The following is a 20610-nucleotide window of genomic DNA, read 5'->3' on the forward strand; positions in this document are numbered from 1 at the left end:
AAAACAAGAAGACCGGGAGCTGACTGTGGCTCAGATCATGAACTCCTTATTGCCAAATTCAGACTTAAATTGAAGAAAGTAGGGAAAACCACTAGGCCATTCAGGTATGACCTAAATCAAATCCCTTATGATTATACAGTAGAAGTGAGAAATAGATTTAAGGGACTAGATCTGATAGACAGAGTGCCTGATGAACTTTGGACAGAGGTTTGTGACATTGTACAGGAGACAGGGATCAAGACCATCCCCATGGAAAAGAAATGCAAAAAAGCAAACTGGCTGTCTGAGGAGGCCTTACAAATAGCTGTGAAAAGAAGAGAAGCGAAAAGCAAGGAGAAAAGGAAAGATATAAGCATCTGAATGTAGAGTTCCAAAGAATAGCAAGGAGAGATAAGAAAGCCTTTCTCAGCAATCAATGCAAAGAAATAGAGGAAAACAACAGAATGGGAAAGACTAGAGATCTCTTCAAGAAAATTAGAGATACCAAGGGAACATTTCATGCAAAGATGGGCTTGATAAAGGACAGAAATGATATGGACCTAACAGAAGCAGAAGATATTAAGAAGAGGTGGCAAGAATACACAGAAAAACTGTACAAAAAAGATCTTCATGACCCAGATAATCACAATGGTGTGATCACTGACCTAGAGCCAGACATCCTGGAATGTGAAGTCAAGTGGGCCTTAGAAAGCATCACTACGAACAAAGCTAGTGGAGATGATGGAATTCCAGATGAGCTATTTCAAATCCTGGAAGATGATGCTGTAAAAGTGCTGCACTCAATATGCCAGCAAATTTGGAAAACTCAGCCGTGGCCACAGGACTGGAAAAGGTCAGTTTTCATTCTAATCCTGAAGAAAGGCAATGCCAAAGAATGCTCAAACTACCGCACAATTGCACTCATCTCACACGCTAGTAAAGTAATGCTCAAAATTCTCCAAGCCAGGCTTCAGCAATACATGAACCGTGAACTTCCAGATGTTCAAGCTGGTTTTAGGAAAGGCAGAGGAACCAGAGATCAAATTGCCAATGTCCACTGGATCATCGAAAAAGCAAGAGAGTTCCAGAAAAGCATCTATTTCTGCTTTATTGACTATGCCAAAGCCTTTGACTGTGTGGATCACGATAAACTCTGGAAGATTCTTCAAGAGATGGGAATACCAGACCACCTGACCTGCCTCTTGAGAAACCTATATACAGGTCAGGAAGGAACAGTTAGAACTGGACATGGAACAACAGACTGGTTCCAAATAGGAAAAGGAGTACGTCAAGGCTGTATACTGTCACCCTGCTTATTTAACTTATATGTAGAATACATCATGAGAAACGCTGGGCTGGAAGAAGCACAAGCTGAAATCAAGATTACTGGGAGAAACATCAATAACCTCAGATATGCAGATGACACCACCCTTATGGCAGAAAGTGAAGAGGAACTAAAAAGCCTCTTGATGAAAGTGAAAGAGGAGAGTGAAAAAGTTGGCTTAAAGCTCAACATTCAGAAAACGAAGATCATGGCATCTGGTCCCATCACATCATGGCAAATAGATGGGGAAACAGGGGGAAACAGTGTCAGACTTTATTTTTCTGGGCTCCAAAATCACTGCAGATGGTGATTGCAGCCATGAAATTAAAAGACGCTTACTCCTTGGAAGGAAAGTTATGACCAACCTAGACAGCATATTCAAAAGCAGAAACATTACTTTGCTAATAAAGGTCTGTCTAGTCAAGGCTATGGTTTTTCTAGTAGTCATGTATGGATGTGAGAGTTGGACTGTGAAGAAAGCTGAGTGCCAAAGAATTGATGCTTTTGAACTGTGGTGTTGGAGAAGACTCTTGAGGGTCCCTTGGACTGCAAGGAGATCCAACCAGTCCATCCTAAAGAAGACCAGTCCTGGGTGTTCATTGGAAGGACTGATGCTGAAGCTGAAACTCCAATACTTTGGCCACCTCATGTGAAGAGTTGACTCATTGGAAAAGATCCTGATGCTGGGAGGGATGCAGGAGGAGAAGGAGACGGCGGAGGATGAGATGGCTGAATGGCATCACTGACTCGATGCACATGAGTTTGAGTGAACTCCGGGAGTTGGTGATAGACAGAGGCCTGGTGTGCTGCGATTCATGGGGTTGCAAAGAGTCAGACACAACTGAGTGACTGAACTGAACTGAACTGATAATATTTTTGGATGCACCTATGTTGATATATGTATCAATAGTTCTTTCCTTCTTATTGTCAAATAATATTCTGTTGTATGGATATACCACAGTCTGTTTATTCAGTCACCAACTGGTGGACATTTAGATTGTTTCTAGTTTTTGATGATTATAAATAAAGCCTCTCTAGAGATTTGTGGGCTAATTTTGTAGACATATGCTTTATTTCTCTGAAATAAATACCAAGGTGTGGGAGTTGCTATGAGTATGTTTAAGTTTACACTGATTGATTTTTACATTTTTGAAACTAAGTTGCATTTGTGGTATAAATTCGTCAAGACCTATTTGGTGTTGATGTATTATCCCTTTTATATATTGCTGAGTATTATTTGCTAATATTTGTTGAGGATTTTTTGTGTATGTTCATGAGACATACTGGTCTTTAGTTTTCTTTTTTCTAATAGTTATTCTCCTTTTGGTATTAGGGTAATGCTGACTTCCTTCCTCTTTTATTTCCTGGAAAAGTTTGTGTAGAATTAGTATTATTTTTTCCATAAATATTTAGTAGAATTCACCAGGGAAGCCATCTGGGCCTCCTGTTACCTTTGTTTTAAGGTCTCTAGCTATACATTTATTTTTCAAAGGGATATAATACTATTCAGGTTATCTATTTTGTGTGTGTGAGAAAATTTCCACTTGTCCATTTTCTTCATATTGTTCTTCAAAGATCAAAAGATTTTACATTAATTATAGTACTTAATGGACTTCTTTGGTGGCTCAGATGGTAAAGAGTCTGCCTGCAGTGCAGATCAGGTTCAATCCCTGGGTTTGGAAGATCCCCTGGAGAAGGAAATGTCTACCCACTCTAGTATTCTTGCCTGGTGAATCCCATGGACAGAGGAGCCTGGCAGTCATATAGTCCATGGGATCTCAAAGAATTGGGCATGACTGAGTGACTAACACTTTCACTGTTTCATAGTACATAGTACAATAGACAAGAGCAAGCAACTGTAAGTTCTTAATCAGCACAGAACAATGAGACATCGGGAAGCTGAGTAGGATTCAGACAGAATCCAAGAAGGAAACTGGGGTTAAGGAGACTACCTAGCAGATAAGAGTCAGGGAGAGGTAGTGGCAGTGAAAACAAGGAAGAAAGGAGCACTCGAAAGTCACTTTAAAGAAGGAATTGACAGAACGTAGTCATGTCTGGAAGTAGGTAAAGATGAAGAGGAACACTCGAAAATGAACCCAAGATTCTATCTGAAGGGATGAGAAGGTCAAGAGTGCAGACAGACATGACTTGATGGAAAGGGTAGCCCTTTTAGAGTTAAGATAATGCTTCATCTAGGGGCACACTGAGTGTGAAGTGAGTTGCTCTGGGAACTGACAGCAACAATAGTGTGAGAAGTAGGACAGTAGAAAAGATTTTTGGATTAGTGATGTCAGAGTTCCTCAGAAGGAATGGAGAATCAGAGAGTGTGGCCATATACAATACTAGACGCTCAGTTAAATGAGAATTAAAAAAAAACAAACACATTTATATGTATTTATTTATTTGGCTGTGCCCAGGTCTTAGTTGTGGCATGCAAATTCTATTTTCAGTCAGTTGTGCCATGTAGGTGGGCTTCCCTGGTAGCTCAGCTGGTAAAAATCTGCCTGCAATGCAGGAGATCCCAGTTCAATTTCTGGGTCAGGAAGATCCTCTGGAGAAGGGATAGGCTACCCACTGTAGTATTCTTGGGCTTTCCTAGTAGCTTAGATGGTAAAGAATCTGCCTGCAATGCAGGAGACCTGGGTTTGATCCCTGGGCTGTGGAATCTAGTTCCAAGATCATGAATGGAACCTGGGCCCCCTGCATTGGGATCATGAATCTTAGCCACTAGACCACTGTGGAAGTCCCAAATGAGAATTAATAAGGAGTGAGGAGTTGTTGTTTTTTAATATGTTTGCCATATAAAGCCTCACAACAATGCTTCCAGGTAAGTACCATTATTTCCTTTTTACAAATAAGGAACCTAAAGCTAACAGGGTTTTTCTTGAGGTAATATAATATATTGGTTTGATAATGTTTTAACTAAACTGGAATTATTTTCCCCCAAATTTCTGTACTTGTATTTGTTGTTTAGTCACTAAGTCATGTCTGACTCTTTCTGGACCACATGGACTATAGCCCTCGGGGCTCCTTTGTCCATGGAATTCTCCAGGCAATACTGGAGTGGGTTGCCATTTCCTTCTCCAGAGGATCTTCCTGACCTAGGGATTGAATCCGCACCTCCTGCATTGGCATATGGATTCTTTACCACTGAGATACCTTGGAAGTTCTGCACTTGTGTGGTTCCTGTCTAACGTTGGCTCTGGAGAAATCTGTATAGGATTTGAAGTGAAGCAGCAGCCATCACCCTCAAAGCAGGCTGTCGCCGATGTCCTTGGTGGCTCATCTTTTCATCTTGAAGCTCAGCAGCTCCCTCAATGTCCATCAGTCTCCTTCAGATGCTCTTGAGCCCGGGCAAGATTAGGTGCAGCAAGAGACACGGTGTGAAGGCAATCCTCTGTGTTACCATAGGCAGGTGTGCCTGCTTCCCACCACTTGGCAGTCAGCTTTCCTTCCTGACTGCCCGCCTTGCCACTCTGCAGGCAGGTGACTTTGGGGCCACCAGCCAAGGAGTTGGGCTTCAAGAGAGCCCTTCATCAGCTTCCATTCATGTTTCAAGGTTAGCAATTTTATCTGATCCTCCAAATATCCCCCTCCTTCACAGACCTTTGCTATCACATCTTCCCCCACATTTGTGTAATATCTACTCCCTGTAATGAACCCCTTAGTCCATATCAGTCCTAAGAGGTCCTGCCTCCCCGACTGAATGATTAACCAGTTAGGTACACATCAAAAGCAAGTTGCTGAGGAGCTTCTCAAGCCCAGGTCTGTCTGACTCCTTCTTCTCACATTTAGAAGAGCAATTAAGATTTTTATTTGGATGATACTCATTATAAAGCTCAGTTTATTGTTATAGATGGTATACCTGGTTAATTGTTACCATGTTGAAATCAGGTTTCCCAGCAATTTGAACATGTTTTATATTTCCTAACATTTTTGTTGTTGTTATTTAACATTTTATTTTATTTTTACTTGTCACGTTTGGCCACACCCCCACACGTGTAGGACCTTAGTTCCCTGACCAGAGATCGAACCCAGGCCCCCTGTAGTGGCAGCACAGAGTCCTAACCATTGGACCACCAGGAAGGTCCCCTAAAATTTCATTTGAATTACAGCTGTTGTGTATATGTCCCCTCTAGTATTGAATGATGAAACTCTTCAAGGACAACATAAAACTTTCTCCTTATTTTTAAGCAGTTATTTTGTAAGTAGCAGGTACTCAATAAATGCTTGTGACTTTTAATAGAGTAGCTAAATTCCTCAAAAATAGGCACACTAGTACCATGTCAAAATATAACACATGCATTTAGGGACACTGGGTGTATGCTATAAGATATGGAAGAGATGTTGCCGCTAAATCAGGACATATAAAAAGATGAACAGTTTTGAACAGAAATTGAACTACTGTTCAAAGCATTGGAACGTTCTTGTTACAAGCTGAGGCTTAGCTTCAGAATGAAAGGCAGAGTCCTGCCCTGCCTTTGACATTGTAGTCTCATTGTAGAGAATTCTGTTACGTGCTACTGCAAAGATACTGTCCTGTTACAGCTCTCTGGGAAAAATATGTTTTGTTAAATTTCTCTGCTATTTACAAGTAATGGTTATAAACATGACACACTTTTAGGTGAAATTTGTATTAACATTTTTCCATCAGTTAAATTTTAGACAATCAAGTTCTAGACAACAAAATAATAGATCAAGCCTCAATTTGTGGTGTTTGCCGATTTTCATGGTGTAAACACTCCTATGATGGTTGATGTCCGAGCTTCCAGTGTGATGTCACTGAACGTGAAATCAGGAAGAAATGTGCTAGAAATGTAAGAGAGTATATTACTTTGTTTTATAGATAATTTATATAATTGTGAGTTTATATTATATAATTTAATATTCAACATTACATTTCATGACTGGCTTACAAAATTCCTGAAACTTTAGCGATTACCTTTTACAAGTAGGGAAACCTGACTCCAGCACACCACTGCTTGGTGGCCACTCAGCCAAGAAACTGCACTGCTCCACAGAAGCTAGCGCTGTACACAGAAGAGCTGATGGCACACAGCGCAGCTGGGCACAGATCCTGTCACTGGGTGGGCACAGGAGCATCCTGCTGGAACCAGTGCTCATTGTTGGTTGAGGAAACAGCCACCAGCTGGCATCTGTCACCAGAGCAAAACACTCCTTGTGTCTTTTGTGTTGCTGATTCCAGGACTTTGAACTGGTAGATGCATCTGACTGACAGCTCTCACTTAGTTCAGTTCAGGTCAGTCGCTCAGTCGTGTCGAGCTCTATGTGACCTCATGGACTGCAGCACTAAGCTCTCACTTAGGTGAAAAAAAAGAAAAGTGTTTCTCATTTTCATGTCTCATAAAGTGAGCGGTTCTAGAAATATGGAGAGAGAGTCCAGATATTTGGTGACAAAAATGAGTAACAAGCATATGCTCAGTTCTATATTTCACCTGATTGGCTGTGGGAAAATTGGTTGCTGGTTTGCTGTATCGCCTGAGAAAGCACAGCAGTCTATCAAGAACATGTGTCATTATTCCACCATTCCATAAGGCCAGCTACTTCTGAGTGATGCATAAGTGAATTCCATGGGTACCAGCTCAGTGTCTTGGGCTTCCCTGGTGGCTCATACAGTAAAGAATCTGCCTGCAATGCAGGAAACCTGAGTTCGATCACTGGGTCAGAAAGATCCTCTGGAGAAGGGAACGGCAACCCATTCCAGTATTCTTGCCTAGAGAATTTCCCAAAAGGCCAGTTACTTTTGGGTGATGCATAAGTGAATTCCATGTATATCAGCTGACTGTAATACTTCTCTTAAGTTTTTGTTTGAATTAAATTTTTGATAATATGCTGTCTTTTGCAAACATGTATCAGCTTCACTGACTATCAGATCACATCAGTCGCTCAGTCGTGTCCGACTCTTTGCGACCCCATGAATTGTAGCACTCCAGGCCTCCCTGTCCATCACCAACTCCCAGAGTTCACCCAGACTCATGTCCATTGAGTCAGTGATGCCATCCAGCCATCTCATCCTCTGTTGTCCCCTTCTCCTCTTGCCCCCAATCCCTCCCAGCAGCAGAATCTTTTCCAATGAGTCAACTCTTCGCATGAGGTGGTCAAAGTACTGGAGTTTCAGCTTCAGCATCATTCCTTCCAAAGAAATCCCAGGGCTGATCTCCTTCAGAATGGACTGGTTGGATCTCCTTGCAGTCCAAGGGACTCTCAAGAGTCTTCTCCAACACCACAGTTCAAAAGCATCAATTCTTTGGTGTTCAACCTTCTTCACAGTCCAACTCTCACATCCATACATGACCACAGGAAAAACCATAGCCTTGACTAGACGAACCTTTGTTGGCAAAGTAATGTCTCAGCTTTTGAATATGCTATCTAGGTTGGTCATAACTTTCCTTCCAAGGAGTAAGTGTCTTTTAATTTCATGGCTGCAATCACCATCTGCAGTGATTTTGGAGCCCAGAAAAATAAAGTCTGACACTGTTTCCACTGTTTCCCAATCTATTTCCCATGAAGTGATGGGACCGGATGCCATGATCTTCGTTTTCTGAATGTTGAGCTTTAAGCCAACTTTTCCATTCTCCTCTTTCACTTTTATCAAGAGGCTTTTGAGTTCCTCTTCACTTTCTGCCATAAGGGTGGTGTCATCTGCATATCTGAGGTTATTGATATTTCTCCCGGCAATCTTGATTCCAGCTTGTGTTTTTTCCAGTCCAGCATTTCTCATGATGTACTCTGCATAGAAGTTCAATAAGCAGGGTGACAATATACAGCCTTGATGTACTCCTTTTCCTATTTGGAACCAGTCTGTTGTTCCATGTCCAGTTCTAACTGTTGCTTCCTGACCTGTATACAGATTTCTCAAGAGGCAGATCAGGTGGTCTGGCATTCCCATCTCTTTCAGAATTTTCCACAGTTTATTGTGATCCACACAGTCAAAGACTTTGGCATAGTCAATAAGGCATACAGGTGACTTAAGTGGTGATGTGAAAAGAATCCTGTCCTTGCATCTGATAGGTTTGTTATGATAATCTTTATCTCTGTGACTCTCAGGTATGGGGCTTGCTTTTTGGTGACTTGTTGGTATAGGGGGATACGCAGGAAATGCTCCAAGGGGTCTGATTATGGCCCTTCCTACCGTCATAGCTCTTGCTCTAACTATGACAAGGAGTCATTCTTTCAGTCTTTCACTTCATCTATTCCTTATGCTCTTAGCACAGATGAGTGAAATCAGAGTCCTACTGGGCCTACAGAGATGAACACAGATCAAAACTTTATTTCTCATTTTTATATATTCAGTAACTACATTGTAGGTGTTTGTCCTATGAAAGACATTGTTCTGGCTTCTTGGGACACAGCAAGGAACAAAACAGACAAAAAGCCCTGTCTTCCTGGAGCTTATGTTCTAAAAGTAGGTAACAATAAATTAACTAACTTAATAATATAGAACCTTAGAAGGCAATAAATTCTATGGAGTAAAACATCAGTCAAGGAAAGCAGATACGGAGTTCTAGATGGGGAAGTGTTTGTACTTTTAAATAGGGTGCTCAGAGAAGGCTGTATTTCTGCTAAGATTAAAGGCAGCAAGGGAATAATCTCTATCCTGTAAACCAGTTTCATTCAGGAATGAATTATTTCTCAACCAGTTTCCAATAACCCCCCCAAAACATCTAGGTATTTGCTTCTACAATGTTCTTTTCCCCTGAACAATGACCTTCAGTACTATTGGGGAAATCCAGAAGGAAGATTCACAGTACCTATGTGTGTTGTTGTGATAGGATTTTCCTCCACAGGTCCCCACTCCCCGTTCAGTGTGGAGTCTTGGGGTCACTGAACCAACTCAGGTTCAGAAATCAGGTGAATGGCTCTGAACCCCCAATGCCAAGGCTCAGAGCAACTGTCATTCACCAGACTCATTAGTTGTTGGTTATTTCATCGAATAGTCCTTTAAGGGGCTGACCATCAATTTTGGTTCAAGGGACTGAATACTGAAATCGCTGCTAAAAAAATTCTTGTAGGCTTCACTCTCTTTACCACTCCCATTCTACTGCCACACATACCTTGCCCTGGTGACACTGCTGTGGGACCTTGGAACGCCCATTGCCAGTTCACTGGGGATTGAACCATTTCAACTAACACATCCCCAGGCTACACTGAATAGCCAGTTCAATGTCTATGTGCTTGTTCTTCAGTGTTGGTACCCCCTTCACCAAGGAGTGTCTCTGGACCCTCTAAGGGTACACAGCTGGGAGTTGGGGGAGCAGCCTCTCCCTAATGGATCCACTCCAACATTTTATCTCTCTGCTTTTTGTATTGTTTCTTTGACATTATATCAAGAAATGTGTGGCATCTCAACTTTATTCAGCCAGGTTTCAGTCAACCAACTGGGGAAAGCATTAGACCCAATCCTAGCTGCTGGCATTAGCACACCCAATAAATTCAGTCTGACCTAAAATTCTGTCCCTTAGTCTTAGCCTAACATCCTCAGAATCAGTTTCCAAAGTTTACAAATATAAATTAGCATAATTTTACAATTCTTCTGATATGTAGTCATTATCTCTTTTACTGGATTTTGTTATTATCACATATCTCCTCCAAGGCATGCTAGGGTATATATAATACATATTTTTATATACTATATGTATTCTATATACTAATATATGCATTTCATATACTACATATGTAGTTACTTATGTATATATTTAGACCCTTCCCTGTGGCACAATGGTAAAGAATCTGCCTATATACACATATATATATGTGTGTATATATATATGTATATAATATGTTTACATAACTAGATATATTTACATAGGTATAAATGTGTGTAGTTATTAATATATATGTAAGTGTACATAGTTGTATACATATATACACACACATACACATATAACCACATGTATATGTAACTATATATCTAGTAGAGAGATAGGAGACAATGATGGGTAGTGGAGGTAAGGTATGAGGAAAATATTTCTCACCAGATCAAGTCTTTACAGAGTTTTCAAGCAAGGCAAGCAGAATCTTATCTGCTGTAATTAGCGAGGGAAACTCCATGAGGTTGGAGTTTCAGTATATACTGAGTCTAATCCTCCCATGTATTCATACTCCAGTCCTCAAATCCTACCCTTGCTTATTCAGAGCCTTAACTTGAATATGAGCAATCTGGTGAGGTTGGTACTTCACCTGGTACTGAAATTAGATAACTCACAAGATCTAAGTGGTTGTTCAATTTTCAGTAATCTCAGCATTTATTTTGAGGTCTATCAGCCCTGCTACACAATATATAAGAGATTTTTTAAGAATAATCATAGAAAGTCTCTGTTTGAGTCCTTGATAAAGTCCATTTTCTTTCTTTAAGCTCTCCCGTACCATTGGAAGCACCAATTCTACCCTGCAGTCTTTGAATTCATCATAGCTTTGAACTCGTCAACATCCCATGCTGTATTCTGGGGAAAGCCCTGGATTTCTCAGTGCCTCATATGAAATACAATAGCGCTTCATGCCAGGCGGCCGTAGTTAACCGCACTATGTGTTACCAAAGCTCCACCCTTCAAAACTGCTTGCTGTTTACTCCATTCAGCCCCAACCTGGCCAGGCCAGGTTCCCAGTCCCTCTAGTTTTTCTGTCCCCTATCCCCAGAGCACTGCAGAAACACCAACAAATTCATGTATGTCTACCTTTGTGTTAGTCGCTCAGTCGTGTCCTACTCTCTGCGACCCCATGGACTGTAGCCTGCCAGGCTCCTCTGTCCATGGAATTCTCCAGGCAAAAATACTGGAGTAGGTAGCAATTCCCTTCCCTGGGGGATCTTCCCGACCCAGGGATTCAACCCGGGTCTCCCTCATTGCAGGCAGATTCTTTACCGTCTGGACCAATAAGACTCTGTTTATGTCATGGCTCTTCTGTTATAACTTTGCACATGCAGACATGTTGCAAGAAATTGAATCACAAGGATAAATACTTTTATATCATTTCTATTTTTTATTTGTAGTGGTTAAAAGCACTGGCTTTTGCTACTAGATCTGTAGTTCACTTGTATGGTCTTGGTTAAAGTACTCAGCCTCTTTAAGACTCAGTTTCTTCATCTGTAAAAATAGGGATAATAATATTTTATCTCGTTGGGTGATGTTGTCATGAGGATTAAAATCTATGAAGTTCTCAGTGGCACGTATTAAACTCCAAGTTTCTATTTCTTAAGTTAATCTCATGAGGATTTAGAAAGCACTCAGTTTCATCCAGAAGACATTTACAAATGATCAGAAAATGCCTCCGTCTAATCTCACCCATTATCAACAACACACAATTAACAAGCAACACACAAACAGCGTCAGTGCTATGGAGAGTGTCAGTGTGGAATTCAGAGATCCATTTGAATGCTCGTTACGTGGAGGTATTGTGTCTTGGTTACCACTGTATCTCCACATACCACCACAGCTCACAGAGGGCATGGCCAGAATCAGGCACCAAACAAATATTAATTGAAGAAATAATGTTTCTTTTGATCTTGTCCCCAAATTCTAGATTGTCCCCTTTTTATTTTCAACTTCCAAAGCCCTATAAACAGCACACTCCCAATCAAAATCCCAGTAAGTTTTCCCTTTTTGCTTTGTAGAAATTGTGAAGCTGATTCTAAAATTAATACGGACAGGTAAAGGGTGCTGACTACCCAAGGTGATCTTAAAGAGCAAGGTTGGAGGACTTTCACTGTCAGATCCTAGGACTTCTATTACAAAACTTATAGTAATTAGGAAAATGTATTAGATATTCCTGCATAGACAGACAAACCACCACACAGAACAGATAAAGAATCCAGAAAAAGACCCATGCATATACGGTTATCTAATTTATGACCAAAGTAGCACTGCAGGCCCGTAGAGAAAGGATTGGTGATGGATTGGTTGGATATATAAGGGGAAAAAATCTTAACCCTTTCTTCACACCTTACACAAAAATTAAGTTCCAGGTAGATTGCTTGTTAAAGGGAAAATTACAGAGCTTTTAGAAGAAAGCACAGGAGAAATATTCATAGCATTGGAGTAGGCAAAGATGGCTTAATCACAATACAAATAGGGCTAACCAAAAAATAAGAAATGACAAATAAGACTATATTAAAATTAAGAATTTTATTCATCAAAAGAGACCCTTAAGAGAATGAGAAAGCAAACTATAGAGTGGGAGAAGATAAAACAATACACATATTGACAAAGGACTCAACCAGAATATGTAAATACTTCTACAAATCAAGAAAAGGACAAGATACCAATAGGAAAATGGACAAAAAGCTTGAACAGACTTTCACAAAAGATGACGTAAAAATGGCCAATAAGCTAATGAAAAGATGTTCAACTTCTTTAAAAAATAGGGAAGTGCAAATTATAATCAATTGATGCTACCAAACATTTAAAGAATACCAATTATTTTCAAATTTTCTTCTGAAAAAAGAGGAAACATTTCATAATAAGAAAGTATTACTCTGATACTAAAACCAGAAAAAAATACTGCAAAGAAAACTACAGACCAATATTCCTTATAAACATTGATTAAAAAATCATTAACAAAATATTAGCAAATCAAATCTAGCAGCATATTTAAAGGATTATATACTATGACAATGTGGGGAATATCCAAGAAATGCAAAGGTGGTTCAACATAAGAAAATGAATCAACAAAACATACCGCATTAATAAGATGAAGGTGAAACATTACATGATCATCTCAGTTGATACAGAAAAGGCATTGGACAAAATCTAAAACCCTATTCCCAAAAAAGCTAGGAAGAGAAGGGAACTTCCTCAAATGATAAAGAGCATTTGTGAAGAACCCATTGATACCATCATATTCAATGGTGAAAGACTGAAAACTTTCCCTGTAAGATCAGTAACACTATGAGGATGCCTGTTTTAATCACTACTATTCAACAATGTGCTGGAAGTTCTAGTCAGAGCAGTTACACAAGAAAAAGAAATAAATGGCATCCAAATTGGAAAGGAAGAAGTAAAACTATCTCTGTTCACAATGACATGATCTTATATATAAAAACATTTCAAAAGACTGTACCAAAAAGAAAAAAAAATACTAGAGCTAATAAATTTCAGAAAAGTTGTAGAAGTGTGAGATAAACATCAGTTCAGTTCGGTTCAGTCACTCAGTCGTGTCTGACTCTTTGCGACCCCGTGAATCAAAGCACACCAGGCCTCCCTGTCCATAACCAACTCCAAGAGTTTATCGAAACTCATGTGCATTGAGTCGGTGATACCATCCAGCCATCCCATCCTCTGTCATCCCCTTCTCCTCCTGCCCCCAATCCCTCCCAGAATCAGGGTCTTTTCCAATGGGTCAACTCTTCACATGAGGTGGCTAAAGTATTGGAGTTTCAGCTTCAGCATTAGTCCTTCCAATGAACACCCAGGACTGATCTCCTTTAGGATGGACTGGTTGGATCTCCTTGCAGTCCAAGGGACTCTCAAGAGTCTTCTCCAACACCACAGTTCAAAAGCATCAATTCTTCGGCACTCAGCTTTCTTCACAGTCCAACTTTCACATCCATACATGACCACTGGAAAAACCATAGCCTTGACTAGATGGACCTTGTCAGCAAAGTAATGTCTCAGCTTTTGAATATGCTATCTAGGTTGGTCATAACTTTCCTTCCAAGGAGTAAGCGTCTTTTAATTTCACGGCTGCAATCACCATCTGCAGTGATTTTGGAGCCCAAAAAAATAAAGTCTGACACTGTTTCCCCATCTATTTCCCATGAAGTGATGGGACCAGATGCCATGATCTTAGTTTTCTGAGTGTTGAGCTTTAAGCCAACTTTTTTACTCTCCACTTTCACTTTCATCAGCGGGCTTTTTAGTTCCTCTTCACTTTCTGCCATAAGGGTGGTGTTATCTGCATATCTGAGGTTATTGATATTTCTCCCAGCAATCTTGATTCCAGCTTGTGCTTCTTCCAGCCCAGCATTTCTCATGATGTACTCTGCATATAAGTTAAATGAGCAGGGTGACAATATACAGCCTTGACATACTCCTTTTCCTATTTGGAACCAGTCTGTTGTTCCATGTCCAGTTCTAACTGTTGCTTCCTGACCTGCATACAGGTTTCTCAAGAGGCAGGTCAGGTGGTCTGGTATTCCCATCTCTTTCAGAATTTTCCACAGTTTATTGTGATCCACACAGTCAAAGGCTTTGGCATAGTCAATAAAGCAGAAATAGATGTTTTTCTGGAACTCTCTTGCTTTTTCCATGATCCAGCAGATGTTGACAATTTGATCTCTGGTTCCTCTGCCTTTCCTAAAACCAGCTTGAACATCTGGAAGTTCACGGTTTACATACTGTTGAAGCCTGGCTTGGAGAATTTTGAGCATGACTTTACTAGCGTGTGAGATGAGTGCAATTGTGCAGTAGTTTGAGCATTCTTTGGCATTGCCTTTCTTTGGGATTGGAATGAAAACTGACCTTTACCAGTCCTGTGGCCACTACTCATCTTCACGACACAGATAATCACAATGGTGTGATCACTCATCTAGAGCCAGACATCTTGGAACGTGAAGTCAAGTGGGCCTTAGAAAACATCACTACGAACAAAGCTAGTGGAAGTGATGGAATTCCAGTGGAGCTATTTCAAATCCTGAAGGAGGATGCTGGGAAAGTGTTGCTCTCAATATGCCAGCAAATTTGGAAAACTCAGCAGTGAGATCAATACACACACACACACACACAGGAACAGTTGTGTTTCTGTACATCAGCAATAAATATATGGACAAGGAAATTAAGAAAACAATTTCATTCTCAAAAGTGTCCAAAAGAATGAAGTATTTGGAATAAACAAAACAAAGGAGGTGAAAGACTTGTATACTGAAAACTATAGAATATTGCTTAAAGAAGTTGTAAATAAATGGAAAGACATCCTATGTTAATTGAACAGAAGCAATATTGTTAAGATGGCTGCTGCTGCTAAGCTGCTAAGTCGCTTCAGTCGTGTCCGACTCTGTGCGACCCCATAGACGGCAGCCCACCAGGCTCCCCTGTCCCTGGGATTCTCCAGGCAAGAACACTGGAGTGGGTTGCCATTTCCTTCTGCCATCTTAAGATGGCAGCAGTACCCAAAGTGGTCTGTACATTGAATCTGTACCAACATTCCAATGATAATTTTTACAGAAATGGGAAAGTTGATTCTCAAACTCATATGGAATTGTGAGGGACTATTAAAAGCCAAAAAAAAATTTTAGAAGGACAAAGTTGAAGAACTCACATATCCCAATTTAAAAACTTACTATAAAGCTACAGTAAACCAAACTGTGGTACTGATGTAAGAATAGCCATGTAGACTGATGTAATAGAATTAAGAAATAAACCTGTACATCTATGTATATAATTTTTAAGAAGGATGCTAGGAACACTCAGTGAAACTTGTTCAGTCATGTCCAACTCTTTGTGACCCCATGGACTGTAGCCCACCATGCTCCTCTGTCCATGGAATTCTCCAAGCATGAATACTGGAGTGGGTAGTCAATCCCTTCTTCAGGGGGTCTTCCTGACCCAGGGATTGGACCCAGGTCTTCTACATTGCAGGCAGACTCTTTATTGTCTGGGCCACTAAACCATATCCAATCAGTGCAAAAAGGATACTCTCTTTAGCAAATGTTGTTGGCATAACTGATCTACATGCAAAGAAATAAAGCTCAATCCTTACTTCACACCATATATAAAAATTTATTTAAGATGGATCAATAATGTAAATATAGAGCTAAGATCATAAAACTCCTAGAAGATGGTGGTAAGTATTTATGGCCTTAGATTTGCAATGAATTCTTAGATATGAAATGAAAATATAAGCAACAAAAGGAAAAAAAATTGGACTTCATCAAAACTAAAAGCATTTGGGAGTGAGTGAGTGAGTGAATTTGCTCAGTTGTGCCTGACTCTTTGTGACCCCATGGACTGATATTCAAAGACACTATCAAGGAAGTGAAATGATAACCTATAGAATTGGAAAAAATATTCACAAATCATATATTTTATAAGGGCCTAGTATCCAGAATATATAAAGAACTCTTACAATTCAATAAAAAAAGACAAAAAATCCAGTTAAAATATGGGCAAGGGCCTTGAATCTCTGCAAAGAAGGTATATAAATGGCCAAGGAGCACACAAAGTTGCTCAACATCATTTGTCTTTGGGGAAATGTAAATCAAACCTACAATGAGGTGCCACTTTATACCCACTAGGACGGCTATGGCCATCCAGAAAATAACAAACATTATTTTTTTTCTGCTGTGGATGTAGAAAAATTGGAGCCCTAGTACATTGCTGGTAGAAATCTAAAATGGAAACAGTTTGGCAGTTCTCTAATAAGCTAAAAAGAATCACCATGTAACACAGAAATTCCACTCCTAGGAATTATATATTCCTAACCAAAAGAATTGAAAAGAGGCATTTGGAACGTCCCTAATGGTCCAGCGGTTGTCTCCACACTCCCAATGCAAGGGGCCTAGGTTCAATCCCTGGTTAGGAAACTAGATCTCACATACTGAAACTAAAAGCCCACATCCCGCAACAAAAATCCCAGGTGCCGCAACTAAGACCTGGTTCAGCCAAACAAATTTAAAAAAAATAAATATTTTTTTAAAAAAGAAATAAGACTATTCAACCAAATATATGTACATACATATTCATTGCACCACTATTCACAATTTGGGAAACAACCCAAATGTCCATCAATGGATCCATGGATAAACAAATTGTGGTCTATGGAATATTATACAATGGAATATTATTCCACTGTAGAAAAATGAAGTCCCAATACAATGTGAGTGAACTTTGAAAATATGCTAAGTGAAAGAAGCCAGAAGCAAAAGGGCATATATGGTATGACTCCATTTCTATGAAGTATTCAGAATATGTAAATCCAGAGACAGGATGCACACTGGTGGTGACCATGGACAGGTGGAGAGGAATCAGGGAATAGGGAGTGAATATTTAATGGGTGTAAAATTTTCTTTAGGGAAAATGAAATGTGTTAGAGCTAGATAGAGACGGTGCTTGCAGAATATTGTGAATGTACTAAATGCTACTGAATTGTTCACTTTTAAAAGGTTAATTTTATCTTATGTGAAATTCACCTCAATTTAAAAGAAATATTAAAAACACATACAAATTGGTATAACCACTAGAGGAATAAAACTAAAAAAGACATAAATGTTCAGTCAATTCAAATCAGGTCAGTAGCTCAGTTGTGTCCGACTCTTTGTGACCCCATGGACTGCAGCACAGCAGGCCTCCCTGTCTATCACCGACTCCTGGAGTTTACTCAAACTCATGTACATTGAGTCGGTGATGCCATCCAGCCATCCCATCCTCTGTTGTCCCCTTCTCCTTCTGCCCCCAATCCCTCCCAGCATCAGGGTCTTTTCAAATGAGTCAGCTCTTCGAATCAGGTGGCTAAAGTATTGGAGTTTCACCTTCAACATCAGTCCTTCCAATGAACACCCAGGACTGATCTCCTTTAGGATGGACTGGTTGGATCTCCTTGCAGTCCAAGGGACTCTCAAGAGTCTTCTCCAACACCACAGTTCAAAAGCATCAATTCCTCGGCGCTCAGCTTTCTTTATAGTCCAACTCTCACATCCATACATGACTACTGGAAAAACCATAGCTTTGAGTAGACGGACTTTGTTGGCAAAGTAATGTCTCTTTTTTTTAATATGCTGTCTAGGTTGGTCATAACTTTCCTTCCAAGGAGCAAGCATCTTTTAATTTCATGGCTGCAGTCACCATCTGCAGTGATTTTGGAGCCACTGTTACCACTATTTCCCCATCTATTTCCCATGAAGTGATGGGACCAGATGCCATGATCTTAGTTTTCTGAATGTTGAGTTTTAAGCCAACTTCTTCACTCTCCTCTTTCACTTTCATCAAGAGGCTCTTTAGTTCTTCTTCACTTTCTGCCATAAGGGTGGTATCATCTGCATATCTGAGGTTATTAATATTTCTCCCGGCAATCTTGATTCCAGCTTGTGCTTCATCCAGTCCAGCGTTTCTCAGATGTACTCTGCATATAAGTTAAATAAGCAGGGTGACAGTATACAGCCTTGGCAAACTCCTTTTCCTATTTGGAACCAGTCTGTTGTTCCATGTCCAGTTCTAACTGTTGCTTCCTGACCTGCATACAGGTTTCTCAAGAGGCAGGTCAGGTGGTCTGGTATTCCCATCTCTTTAAAGATTTTCCACAGTTTATTGTGATCCACACAGTCAAAGGCTTTGACATAGTCAATAAAGCAGAAGTAGATGTTTTTCTGGAACTCTCTTGCTTTTTCCATGATCCAGCGGATGTTGGCAATTTGATCTCTGGTTCCTCTGCCTTTCTAAAACCAGCTTGAACATCTGGAAGTTCATGGTTTACATACTGTTGAAGCCTGGCTTGGAGAATTTTGAGCATTACTTTACTAGCGTGTGAGATGAGTGCAATTGTGCAGTAGTTTGAGCATTCTTTGGCATTGCCTTTCTTAGGGATTGGAATGAAAACTGACCTTTTCCAGTCCTGTGGCCACTGCTGAGTTTTCCAAATTTGCTGGCATATTGAGTGCAGCACTTTTACAGCATCATCTTTCAGGATTAGAAATAGCTCAACTGGAATTTCATCACCTCTACTAGCTTTGTTTGTAGTGATGCCTCCTAAGGTTCACTTGACTTTGCATTCCAGGATGTCTGGCTCTAGGTGAGTGATCACACCATCGTGATTATCTGGGTTGTGAAGATCTTTTTTGTATAGTTCTTCTGTGTATTCTTGCCACCTCTTCTTAGTATCTTCTGGTTCTATTAGGTCCATACCATTTGTGTCCTTTATTGTGCCCATCTTTGCATGAAATATTCCTTTGGTATCTCCAATTTTCTTGAAGCAATCTCTAGTCTTTTCCATTCTATTGTTTTTCTCTATTTCTTTGCATTGATCACTGAGGAAGGCTTTCTTATCTCTCCTTGCTATTCTTTCGAACTCTGGATTCAAATGGGTATATAAATGCTAAGTCCCATAATACTAAAGGGAGTGAAGCAATAGGGACTCTCACAGAATGATAGATATGTACATTGGTTGCAATTATTTGAGAAAACCCTGCTTTCTGCTGCAGCTGAACCATCTGCACACCCTATCACCCAGCAAATCTTCTTTTCAGTATATAGCTCAAAGTACTGAGTGAAAGAAGCCAGACACAGAAGAGTGTATGCTATATGATTCCACATAAAGTTCAAATACAACCAAAGCTACTTTATGTTGATAGAAGTCCTCACAGTGGTTGGGGCTGAGGAGGTACTGACTAGAAGAGAGTCACTCCTGGGGTGTGATGGTGTTCTGTTTCTAGATCTGTTGCTCTTTACACTGGTATATTCATTTGATGAAAGTTCATGAACTACGCCTTTATGATACATGGCCCTTTCTGTTACACTATTCCTCAATACAAAATTTAAAATTTTTTTTATAGATATAGGAGTGTAATTTATTAAGAAATGCCAAGTGCATCCCAATATTTCAAACTTAATTCTTAAGAATCATTAAAAAATTTTTAAAGAATGCATAAAGAAAAAATTTCTTACAAAATTATGTTTTGTTGAATACTTACTAATTGACCAGTTTGTACGCCAGTATATAGACTTTAGGAGAAGGCAATGGCAACCCACTCCAGTACTCTTGCCTAGAAAATCCCATGGATGGAGGAGCCTGGTAGGCTGCAGTCCATGGGGTCGCTAAGTCGAACACGACTGAGCGACTTCACTTTCACTTTTCGCTTTCATGCATTGGAGAAGGAAACGGCAACCCATTCCAGTGTTCTTGCCTGGAGAATCCCAGGGATGGGGGAGCCTGGTGGGCTGCTGTCTATGGGGTCACACAGAGTTGGACACGACTGAAGTGACTTAGCAATAGCAATATACACTTTATAATTTACAGCTGTTATTATTTAAAATCCTGGTTTACAAACTGTGCCTCACAGCATCAGAGATGTTTTCAGAGATTCCAAAACCATATAGTATGCTGTCTCAAACAACAACATTTTTTTAAAGCCTTTATTGAATTTGTTACAATATTGCTTCTATGTTTTGGTTTCTTGGCCATAGGGCATGTGGGATCTTAGCTCCCCAGCCAGGGATGGAACTAGCACCCCCTGCATTAGAAGACGAAGTCTTAACCACTGGACCACCAACCAGAGAATTCCCAGCAACATTTATTTTTATGGAGATGTTCTGGATAATCAGGAGAATTTGTTTCCAATGGCCTTTGAAAGAGTGAGGATGAAG

The sequence above is a fragment of the Bos grunniens genome, chromosome 13 (assembly GCF_055505025.1).
Source record: "Bos grunniens cultivar Pamir isolate PY7600 chromosome 13, Bosgru_T2T1.0, whole genome shotgun sequence".
NCBI classification, from domain to species: domain Eukaryota; kingdom Metazoa; phylum Chordata; class Mammalia; order Artiodactyla; family Bovidae; genus Bos; species Bos grunniens.